Source organism: Grammomys surdaster, unplaced genomic scaffold, assembly GCF_004785775.1.
Source record: "Grammomys surdaster isolate TR1022 unplaced genomic scaffold, NIH_TR_1.0 203, whole genome shotgun sequence".
Classification (NCBI taxonomy): Eukaryota; Metazoa; Chordata; class Mammalia; order Rodentia; family Muridae; genus Grammomys; species Grammomys surdaster.
In genome coordinates this window covers 7,658,778-7,672,041 of record NW_021604648.1, presented here as the reverse complement: position 1 = coordinate 7,672,041, position 13,264 = coordinate 7,658,778, and positions in this window count along the sequence as shown.

The window sequence follows — 13,264 nt, the reverse complement described above, 5'->3', positions numbered from 1 at the left end:
GAGAGAGAGAGAGAGAGAGAGAGAGAGAGAGAGAGAGAGAGAGAGAGGAGAGCGCGAGAGAGAGCAGAGAGAGACAGAGAGATAGGCAGAGAGACAGACAGAGAGAGACAGACAGAACATAATGGCAATAATGGCAGGGGAGGCATGACAGCAGGTGACAGGAGCAGTGTGCTGAGAACTTGAGAGTGCAAACATTAAGTGAGGTGAGACTCTGAGTTCATGAAGTTCCTCTACCACCAGCATCAGGCTTCCTCCAGAGGCTGTGTCTGCTAAAGATTTTAGAACCTCACCAAATAGCACCATCAACAGTGGAACACGTGTTCACATAAATGAGCTTATGGGAACATTAGCTCATTCAGGACAACACAATAGTAAAATGATAATATGTTTTATTATTTCAATCCAGATAGAATTTCTGACTATGCTTAGGATCAACCACATTGGATTTAGGGGGTGGGTATGGGTCAGATAATAGTGATAAGACAGAATAGAATCTTGAAGGCACAAATGTACTCTTAAAATTAGACTTCTTTTTTATTTGTATTTCCTTAAGTTAAGATGGTGTCTTTGGTTGGATTTTCTTGTTGTTGAGATCATGCTCTGACAACTGTATGATAAGTGAGTGAAGAACTCTGAGGCAATGATGAAGCCTCTCCCTCAGTTGAGTACTACATAGTTATAGTAGGAATAGGTTAAAGAGAACAATCACAATGTTTGTCATACTACGTATGAATTTCAGACAGACTTTCAACTTTTGATTGCACATTCATGTCTCATAACTACTTTGTGAAATGAAAATTATCTTTAATTTTACATGATTGCATAACCTTGAGACTTTAATACAGCTTCAAATCTTTGTTATTTAAATTCCATTAAATCAAGGTTAAAAAATTGTACCCCTTATCTCTCCATTGAACATTTTCCCAGATTTTCTTTCCTATAGATGGTATTTACCAACTGTGATGTGTCTTTTCATTATTAGAAAATATGATACCCTTATGGAGATTCAGCGCTTAGCTAGCATACTTGCAAATCAGTCTAATCTCATAAATTTCTTGAGTGGGCATGAATCACAAGATACAAATATACAGTCACATTTTTCTTAATTACTCTGCTGTGACGGGAGACTGTGTTTTTACATTGGCAGATTGGGGCCCTTTTCTTTCTCCTCATTTGATTTGTTTCAATCTAGCTTTCTTTGTTCACTGAATAAAAATGTTCTTTTTCTTTCTGTTTTTTTTCTTTGAGTGCAACCATTGAGTAGGCATTGTTGGAAACATTGGGGTCCTAGGATCTGAGTGATGAGGACAGCCAAGTCTTCATTTATTACAGACAGCTAGCACTCTACTGAGGGAAGACAGAGGTAAGAACATAAGTTAATAGGAATTTGGCTTATTTTGAAAACTATAAATACATGTTTAGTGAAACAATAGGAGAGGGAAAAAGCTGTTCCTTAGTGAATATTTTCTGAATCATGAGCTAATATCATATGGTTTAGTTTAATAAGAAGTGAGATTACCTGTTATGACCTAAAATAGATTTCCAGATTTCACTTCAGACTTGCTAAACTTCAACAGTAAGCCTGAGAATCTGTGTTTTATGTAGCTTGAAAGCAAATGGCAAGCTTACTATGCATTTTATTTTCTTACTGCAGAAGCATAAAGGGAAAGCAGAACTGAATATTCTCATTGAGAATGCTTTAATGGCCTTCAGTGTATAATCAGGGCTGCCCCTGACATCTCCTCCCTTCTCTAAGTATAGAAGGGCTGTGGCGATTCTAATCTTTTGAAGGCAGGGATAGAGGCCTGACCTCCAGTAATTGAAGGGGACCTTGTAATGGCTCCGGTCCCCCTGTCGTTGTCCAGTGAGGCATGAGGGCGTATCTATCCCGATATCTTTTCCCTGGAGAGGGGATACTTTTGACATCAACCCCTATGCAGTCAGGCTTGTCCCTCAGAGAACCCAGAGAGATGGCCTGTCATATATGCATGTGAACACAAAGTCTTGGGTCTCTGTGGAAAAACACTGAAACAGATGGCTATAAGCTATTGTAAACAGATAGCTTTTGTGGAAATTTACCAGGCTGAGTAGTCATAGACCTTGTAAATAGGTAGCCTTGGCGGATAGTACCAACTTAGATAGGGACAAGTAAATCATAGGCAGAGTCATAGTAATCTGTCCCCTGAACCTTCACCCAGCCGATACCCTGCTCTGAAAGATATCCGTATTCCCTCTGAACACCCTTGCTCCAGTGTCATCCCCTTCCCCATGTCCTGCCTTTTTTTGTGTTTATAACCCCTGTGTGAATGAGTAAAAATTATGATTTGATTTACAAAAAGAGAGAGATTGCTCTAATGGGGTAAGATGCGGGTTGGGAGGTGGCTATCCCATTGTAACAACAGTACTTAATTGAAAATAAGATACTAAGTTAAGCAAAATAAGTTTTGTGTTCTTATCCGAATAGTTACTCATACAGAGAAAACAAATACTAGAAAACAAAGAAGTCATATAATGTGGAGAAGAAAAATAGCATGTGCCAAACCTAGTGATTAAAATGTAATAATATAAACAGGTGAGGTAATGTAACAAGGGGAAACATATAGAAAAAAAATCCCTGACTGACTAAGCAGTTGGGAAAATACTTTGGTAAGAGAAGGCAAATATTGCTATAATTATTGTTAGCTAAAATTTACTCAACCTGATGCCATATTGATTTAATTAGTCATCATTAAGCTGATGATTTCTTTATTAAGTTTTATTTTATTTTTAATGTATTGATTTACTTTTTATTTTAAAATTGTTTTTTTATTCTTAGATATTATAACATAATTACATAATTTTCCCATTCCCTTTTCTCCTTCCAATATATCCTATTAGGCCATTTTTGCTGTCTTTTAAATCCATCACCTCTTTCTGTACTAATTGTTATTACACAAATATATGGTTTTGTATATACAAATATATTCCTAAATACATAAATATGCCCCAATCAGCCTGTGTAATGTTACTTTGTTGTTATATGTTTTCAGGGTTGGTGTGCTCTTCCCTGGGGAAGACCACTTATTGTACTGTTAGCACTCCTTACTTGCCTATAGTTCTTCATGTAGGGTAGAAATCTTGTAGACTTTCCCTAGTCCACTTTAGAATGTCTGAGAGGACTGAGGTAGTCAGAGCCAAGCTGACTCCATGACAAGCTGAAAACAAGCAATTTGGCAGACTAGGCCTAGGTTTCTGTTTTCTAGAAATGAGAATGTAGACCCAGCAACCTATGGTAAGGCAACCATAGCTTTGGGCAGCCAATCTGTGGATACCTTGTCATCTAGCCTGAAGCAAGACTAGGTGATTAGAATGAGTAAGCAATCACCCTGGAAAGTTTCCTGAGCCATAATCAATTATAGAATCATACTCCTAGAGATCTAGAGCTATCCAATCAAGATAAAAAGCCCATACCCCTCCCTGGAATTCTTCTGACTGATAATAAAAACTGGATCTAGGAGTCCACAGGGGTCTCCATTCCCAAATGGGGAACACATGCAGGAAATTCTGCTGAATAAATGATATTCACTAATCGATTTTGTGTACTATTTGATTGTGGAGTATCATTCTCTGGCAATTCTTGGACCTTAATTTGTTACTCCTGTCCCTCATGTTTGTGAGATTTTATGCGTGAAGCTTATGACATTCCTGAAAGATGAAATTTCACTGGAAACCCTCTGATCCTCTGGCTCTTACAATCTTTCTGCTCTGTCTTCTTAGGTGTTCCAGGAACCTTAGTGGTGTATGTTGTTTAGGAGATATATCTATTTAGAATTTGTTCCATGGGGCTGGAGAGATGCCTCAGAGGTTAAGAGCACTGACTACTCTTGTAGAGGTCTTGAGTTCAATTTCCAGCAACCACATGGTGGCTCAGAACCATTTGTACTGGGATCTGATGCCCTTTTTTGGTGTCTGAAGACAGCTACAGTGTACCAATATACATAAAATAAATAAGTAAATCTTAAAAAATGAATTAGTTTTACACCTCTGTATTTTATTTGGTTATGGTTTTGTTTTTGTTGCTGTTATTTTAATTGTGATGTTCTCTTTTTGTAGCAAAGAGAAGTTTCTTTGATGAGGGGGTGGGAACTACACTTAACTTTTATTATAAGAATAAATACTTAGAATGCAGTTAGGGATTTTTGCTGGTAAATAGGATATATAAATAATGTTTCTTGATATAGATGCATTGTCAGAGGTCCAAAAAAAAGACTAAAATTGTTCTTTACTTATTTAACCTTTCTTTGTATTGATAATACTAAAACCCTATTAGTTTAGCAACTTTGAAATAGTATTACTAACTCTAGCCAAAATATAGAATCAAGAATCATTATGATTCGCTGTAGCTAAAATACAGATCTGATCTAAGTTTCTGCCAATAGCAGTGAATTGAAATTTTTGCATGGTTACTTACTATTTTCAAGACTTAAACCATTTACTTATAAAAGACAGCGGGAAGAAAACACAGGGAAACATGAGAGATAGAGAAATGCTTACCACCCTCCCTGTCTCACTTTTTAAAAAAAATGAAATCAAATATACAGGATATTTCCAAGATTCTCATGCCTCTATATAGAGAAATCTCTCCTCGTGAGTGTAGTTAGAACCCATGAAAAATGATGGAATAGTCATTTCTCTTTATTAGGTTCCTTAAAAGAGTACTTGGCCCTTCTACCACTGAGTTGGTCACATGAGGTCTTCCTGAATTATGTAGGGACTGAGATCAGTTGTTTGCTGACAGCCTGGGAGAATATGGAGACTGGTATTTCAAAACTTTAAAGGAACTAAAATATTTCAACAATATGAATGAGATGGTAGGGAGACTCCAAGCTCCAGATGAGAATTCAACCATAGATGATGAGAGTCTCTTACATGCAAAATAAAGAACCCATTTTTCATCTTACCAGGAACAGCTGATATAATATGCAGACATTATTATAAGCCACCAGATGTGTGGTAACTTATTATCCAGCAAAGAAAAATTACCCACACAAGTGTCATTCGTCATCTTTCTTGGATTAAGATTTATTCAGTATATTTCATTTACATGTACAACAAAAACCTTTCCCCCTATACTCCTTGGTCTCTCTGATGCTGTTATATGTATGTTGTGAAATCACAGCTGATATATATACAGGGAAGAAGGAAGTGAAGTGGCCCATCGTATTATGATCAATTTTCAAAATTGTAGTGTCTTTGTTTCTAGCCACTGTACACCTCATGCACATGTCTAATTAGATCCATCTCAAGTAATATGGGAATTATCTCCTTGGGGGGCTCCTATTCTGATGAAAGAGCTGGAGTTTTAGATGATGTTTCTCTATTCTATTATTTCATTTTTTCCTCCCATGTTGAAACTCATTTTCTCAAAACTGACATGGAGGTATAATATCTCAAGTTCCTCTGTTCTGATTCTCTGATTTTAATGACACATTTACAAAAAACTAGGGCAAATTAGAAAGAGTTCAAAGGCTGACATTCATTAAAGTGGACGAATATTTTGTTCAGTAAAATTGAAATAGATTTTATAAGAAGATTCAAATGCTATTTCAAATACAGAGTTTTAATTAATATACTTTTAACTTATTTACCTGAATTATTCAACTTTTACATATTAGAATAGGCCTTAGTGGATAACTGATTAACAGTTTATATCAGGAACAAGAAGTCATGAGAACCTTTTGGAAAAACATTATCATCACTTACTATTCATTTTTGATCAAGACAGTTGCTCAGGCTTCTTGGGGATCATTATTTCATATCATCCCAGTTTGTAGTTAGATTGATATGGCTAAACTCATACTGCAACCAGTTTGCTAATGCAGAAAGTGTTTCTGCAAGGGGTTCATGCCCAGATACAACTTTAGTCCTACCAATACATAGATTTTAACCTTTGAGACTCTGAGCAGAGATCTTTTCAAGTTGTGCCTGAATATGAATAGGAACATGAAGTAAGCAAACCTTGTTTAAAACCACTGTGCTTGTAGAAATTTGTTATACAATAGTAGAAAACTATTATATGACTATTACCTTCAACATACTGCAAAAATAATATTTATTTCTTTATACTCATTTCAATAGCTTTCATTTTCATATGTGTCTTAAAGAGAAGCAAATCTAGACTTATAAAAAACAATACTAGAGCTTAGAGAACAGAATTACCATTTGTGTAAGGCCATGATTTAAGAAATGAAAAGAAGAATAAGTATGCATAACTTTTGCTTAGTGTGTTCACCTAAATTTTAGCTCTTGAATCTAGGTCTTCTGGAACATCCTGGAAGAGGATGTGGAAAGATTGTAAGAGCCAGAATACCAGGAATTTTGCTGTGAGATCGTCTCTCCTAGAAATGGCAATTGCAAGATTGAAACAAAGACAGTGTCAGAGGGCATGTTAACATGGAAAAAAGTAGATTTCATGGGGTCCCATTGTTAGACAAATAACCACAGGCAAATATTTATTATCAGGAGAAGAATTAACCTCTTCCCAGGATGAGCTCCGTTATTGTTTGTCCAGTGAAGATTAGTCTGTCCTGAAGCTCTATAAAGACAAGCAACAATAAATAACTCAGCAGTCTGTATCTATGTGTTTGTGTACCCACTCCATATATGTAAAAATTTAATGAAAGAAGAGAACCTATCAACTTCAGTAGGGGTGAGTGGAAGGGACTGGACTAAAAGTAGCTTGGAGAGGTTGGAGGGAAGGCGAGAGTGATGTAATTCTCTTTCAATTTAAATCATTTTCAAGATAAGAGAGGAAAAGTAAAGGTTAAAAATAAAATATAAATATATTTAAAACTATGTACTTTCATAGCTTGCTTTTATTTTAAGCTGAGAGTGATTATAAGAATTGAAAAGTTAAAATATTAGAACTTATAAAGTTCAGAACACAACCGTGGGTAAGATAACATTGATTTATTTAAAAATGAAAAACGTGTTTAAATCAAGTTTCTGTAGACTAAACAGCCAATGTATGAAGTCTATTATTGTACAGGGAAATGACCTTCATGTTTCCTCACTGTTTACCTAGTGGTCCACCCAGAGCAAAGCTCACTTTTATAAGTTTGAGTCATCTGAAATATCCTACACAGGAGTACTACATTTCTCATTCTTTGTGTAATTTTTACTAGACCCATTCTGATCTTTTTCTTTTTTCACTAAGCTTTAGTTAGCTTATAAAATAATAAGTTTCATTCTAATGTTTTCACATTTTATAGATTCTATCACTTTATACTGATAGATGTTTGTAGTTATGCAAATATTTGCCTTTGCATTACAATTGCCTATATTTTCAGCACAGTTTAATGATGTTTGTAGCCTAGGAGCAATAACTAAGGTGAGTATTAGGTTATATGATTCTATGAATATACTCTAGGATGCTATTACATTGTGGAAATTGCCTAATGGTATATTCCTTAGCATGTATCTTTCATTGTTAACCAATATATGGCAGTATAAATGGCCAACACAACACCCAATGCTATTTCTTACAATTCAGTCTGCTATATATTAATAATAAGATCCAGCTAAATCTGAGTAGGTTTGAATTCTTCTGAATAAGAAACAGTATTTATAAAAGAATGAAAGAGAATGAATACTGGTATAAAGTGAATTTTCTTGTAAGCTTTTGCCTCAAAGTTAATTTACTCAAGCGAAAAAGAAGCAACACTAGACTATGCTAGAAGGACTTTATTGTCAGAAGCTGCTCATAATATGAATGCCTGAATTCATTAACTTGTACTTGCTTTCAGTTCTATAAGTCTCAGCAGCATCTGTGTAAATCACAGATGATTGGAGTACGACTACTAAGTATTTCTGGCACAATCTCTCACATCATAGACATGAAGGCATTTTAAAATACAAATAAAGGAGGAGACATTACTGAAAATTAGTCTGTTTCTTTTCTGTGTTGCTTTTATTGAATCTGTATTCCTCGGAATAATTATGTCAGTGTTTTTTGTCCTGAAACATTTTGTTAATAAAAAGCATTCATTGTCATATCCAGTTAAAATAAGGGTGATGTTCCTTTTGATTACATTATCCCAATCCCTTTCTTTACATATTGCTACTATTTGCACTTATTTATCTAATACCTAGCAGAAATTAATAAATTCTTCCTTCTTTCTGAATATACAGAACATTCAAAGTTAATATATGTCTCATGAAAGAACAAGACATGCTTCATTTATTTATTTATTTATTTGTGTGAATCAGTGAACAATTTCTAAAGATTTACCAGTAGTCTAGTCACTAAAAAATGAAAAAGAAACACTTTTGATATTGAAAAAGGATGTAAGAAGAAAACATTTGAATATAACTAATGTCCCCTGATATTTTTATATCAAGTGTTCTAAAAAGACGTTAAGTAATGTTTTTAACTAATTGATTAACACAATCAGTTTGAGGAGGGGACACAATTGTGCAAGTGTTGCAATCCTGTCTCCCTCTGCCAACTCTGAAGCTTTGCCTCATTTTCTGGCTCTGGTCATAAAATCTATAGTACTTACATTAAACTGAAAGTAACTTTGGGCGTGTATAGAAGATATTTAATGGCAGTTTAGCAACAACAATAAGGAAATAAAGAAAACAAGAATGATTTTCATGCATCATCTTATTTAGGGTTATTATTACTGTGATTAAACATCATGACCAAGGGCAAGTTGGGAGGGAAGGGTTTATTTCACCTATAGTTTTTTTTTTGTTTGTTTGTTTGGGGTATTATTTTTTTAATAATTTATTCTTTTCAAATCGTAATTCATTCACACAGGGGTTATAAACACTGCAAGGCAGGATGTGGGGAAGGGGATGACATTGGAGCGTGGGTGTTCAGGGGGATCACCTATAGTTTATTTAATAATTCTTCAACAAAAGTAGTAAGGGTAAGAATTCAAGCAGGACAGGAACCTGGATGCAGGAGCTGATACAGAGGCATTGGAGAGGTGCTGCTTATTGGCTTGCACCCTGTGGCATTCTCAGCCTGCTTCGTTTTAGAATCCAGAACCAGCAATGGTCTGGGCCCTCCCACATCAATCATTAATTAAAGTATTTCCTACAAGATGGCCTATAGACTGATCCTATGGAGGCGTTTTCTCAACTAAGGCTCCTTCTCTCTATTGACTCTAGCTTGTGTCATGTTGACATAAATCTAGCCAGCAAATACATGAAGGAATATTTGGGGAGATTCTGTGATGAAGATAGAAAATTTGGAAAGATATTTAAAATCTTCTATTTGCTTTGAATTACAATGTGTGAGATGTTGAAGGATAGCAATCTTTGCCAGAAGAAGACTAACAATTCAGTACTCTGTTTCTTTCCTGTCTTTTGAACTTAGTGCATTTTATTGCATAGCTTTAAAAAGTTTTGTGAAATATTATTTAGTTGAGATTGGTTTCTCTTGCATTTTCTAAGGGATAGATTAAATTGTTGGATGACCTTCATACTATTATTTTTTTCTGTATTCACATTAAATGATTTGTCAGATGAATATAGACTGAGAAAATGCTGATCTTATGCCCATTTTATCAGTAACCTCTTTGTAGAAAGCTAAGGGATTTTCTGTTTATGTTGTCACGAAAAGTGTATCAGGATAGATGCTATCTGATCAAGGTCAATATAAGTTTTATAGAGGGTTTAAAAAGAAGAGGATTAACCATGTAAAGTGACACAACTGAACATGCAAAAGCTGAAAGATGTCATTAAACATCAAGTACTCAGTGGATACCTTGCAATTTAAAACTTCAATGCTTGTAATTTAAGGTAAGAAGTAGGAGTTGTATGCCTGGGTGTGTGTTTGCCTGTGGGAGAAAGGTGGATTTGACATTTTTTTGGAGACTGTACTATTTCCAAGGGTGGTGATTATTTTTACAAGCAGTGATATAATATATACTCTCTAAGATATCATTTTGTAGCAGGTACATATTTAAAATGAAGTGAAACTGCCAGACCCAAGGAAAAAGAATGGGTGATACTGATAGTTATTTTCAACATAGCCTGCACAGAATTTTTGTCTTTTTATGTTATAATAGTATAGTAATAAAATGTTGGAACAGTTGCATTTTTGTTCATTTGACAGAGATCAAGCAGCATCTATCTTTCTTGCCTCTTACTCTGAGTAAAAGTGAATCTCATGTATTTTCATATAAACTCTTTCTTCGTGAAAGGCCACAAGAACCATCCATAGTAGTTTTCACTTGTTAAAAATTATATATACTTTATAAGTGTGTGCATACATATATAGACAAAATGAAGGTATGCCACTTGAACTGACAAGGTAGCCCTCCTAGTAAGAACTCTGGTGCCAGGCATGGAAAATCTCCTGTCTAATTGTTGATCATGGGAATCCATGATACTTTCAAAGCAATATAGGCCATTGCAATTGCTCCTGCTTACCCCTCAGATGTTAAAGTCAAGTACCTATGTCAGAAGACTCCATGCACTTGGGACACAGGAGTCTCAGGATCCCAGTGGAGAGTTAGATCTGACATAAAAGCCTCCTATCTTAAGAACTAACCTTCATAGAAGAAGGTATTAAACAAGCTACCAAGGGAGGGAAGTAACCAATAGTACTAGCCAGCTTTGAAATCTATAAGCCAAAACAAAAAGAACATAATGGTCAAAATATCCCTGTAGGTGTAACACTGGTCCTCATATGTTGGTGGCAACCAACAATTATCTAATTAGGCTTAAGGTTTACTCAGCAGGAGGGAAATCATGTGTGGTCTTGGAACTTTATCCAACAATCTGGGATTAGTGAGGCATGGGTCTTAGAGGAAACCCTATTGCTCTTTCTTTACTAAACCATCATAATTCCTAACTGTTATTAATCATTACTTTTGTACCCACAAATAGGTGAGGTTCCCAACTCTCCCCAAAGAAGCTTTACTTTACAGTGGATAAACACTGTTACAGAAAAGCACAAGTGGTCAAGTTGAAGAGAGCAACTGACCTGGAGTTCCCAACCCCAGTGGATGCATGGACAAGAAAACTTCTGCACCTAAAGCTTAGGGAACTTTGCAGAAGACGGATCAGAAAGTTGCTAAGAGCCAGAAGATCAGGAACTCTGTCTCCTAGAAATGACAGGGAAGCTACACCAATGATATCTCAACAATAAGGTCACCTAAACAAGACCTCAAAGGTGACAACATCAATAGATATGCTAGCATGGAAGGATAGAAACTCATGAAGTCCCACGTCTATATGAACTACAGGCAACAAAAGAATGCTAAGGGTGGGAGAAATAGTCTTCTCTCATGGAACACTCCCTCATTTATTACCCAGTAGCACATGGTCAACTGAAATCATGTACATGAAAACTTTCAATGTATTCAGCAGGTTGTGCCTATATGTATAAGTATATAGGTTTTATGTGTATCTATCAGTTTTACCTTTCTATCTGTCTGTCTATGTAACAATTATCTATCTATCTATCTATCTATCTATCTATCTATCTATCTATCTATCTATCTAAATTAGTGATACAAGGCAGAGAGTCATGGGAAGTTTTATAAAAGAAAGGAAATAGGAGAGGATATAATTATATTTTAATAAAAACTGTTAATTGAAGAAATAAGAGAAAACACCCCTTTTCTGACAAGTGAGCCATATTTCATTGATTTGTATACCTTCTTTTCCTCTAGACTTATCGAAATAGTTTATATGAATATATTTTTCTGTGATATGCATTTTAAGTATTTCTCTTATGAATATTTAGTTGACTTTATGAGAGAATTGGCGGACTTGTCTTCCTTCCTCCCTCCCTCCCTCCCCCATCCCTCTCTCCCTCTCTCCCCCCTCCCTCCCTCCCTCTGTCTCTCTCTGTCTCTCCCTGTCTCTCTCTCTCTCTCTCTCTCTTTTTCTTTCTTTCTTTGTACATGAGAGCCAAGGATCCAAAATCAGGTCTCCTTGGTTACATAGCAAGCTCTTCATTGATTGAGCTCTACCCAATAGCCTCTGCCCAAACTGATATTTTTATGAGGGGTAGAAACTCATGCAATATTATTGAATTCATTAATTAATAAAGATTTAGATTTGTATCACTCAATATTATTTTTGTATTTTGCCACTTTAAATAGAAATTTATACTCGTCCCTTTGCTATATTCTGAATCTTGACTTAAGTAAGTCTATGCCTTCTAAGAAATTTGAAAATTATTTCCCTATTATTTCTACTAACTGAAAAGATCATTGGAAATCTGAATATATAAGATTGTAAAATATTGAGGTATGTGGTATCTTAAACAGACTCTAAAATTAGGTAATTATGACTGTTTTGTTTTATATTGAGTGATAGTTTGTAGGAGATGGGATTTTTTTGTGAAAGAAAACAAAATATATTCATGCCATGTGAAATATGTTGTCATAATGTGAAAGAAAAAAATAGAGCCTTTAATACAAACAGATGTCTGATATTTAGACAGAGGTTGATACAGATATTGCTCTTTTAGTGTTATAGCACTCAAGGATGAATGTAAAGCTAAACTTCATAACTCAGCATACTGATTTAATTCATTACATTTTTCCTAAGTAAAATTTGTATAATTATCCAGCCAAATGCAGAGTGTGCTTAGCAATTTAGAAACATGTTTGAAGAAATAGGCAAAAGGTGTTGAGTAACTTGGCTAGCTTTCAATATAGCAAGAGAAACAGCAAGGTCAATAGCTGTAAGGTTTAATTTTGGTTTAACTGGATTATGTTGAAAACTTTGTTGTTCAGTCAATTATTTCACCAGAGGCAGATGCAATTTCATGCTGTGTTGTAAGTGTCCCTTGTGCATTTTTTATCTAATCAACAATAGATTGGATGTCAACAGCTTGCTGAATAATCGAACAGCACACATTAGGGAGAGAAACTTGGACTTTGCTCAGGCATATTTTTCAATAGTGACTTGGAAGAAACATTTTGTTGTCTTAAAGACATATAGAGACCAGGGAAGTAGGTTTTTGTCAAAACTTAATCTATTGAATAGGCCAAGGATCAGAAAGAAACTGCTTGTTTGGAACCCATCAGTTGATGACTTTGAAAAAAATGGGCTTCCTTTCTTGACCTTGTGTTTTCCAGATATATATGGTGAGAGTAATAGCACTGCACCCTTAAAAGACTTGCATTTAACTACCTGTTCAATCATCATTTGTCTCTGTCCATTTTGTAATATATACAGACTGATGACTGAACACTCCAAACTCTTGACACAAAGAGAGCATTTCCTGGAAAAGTATTATTATCTTTTGCAAGCA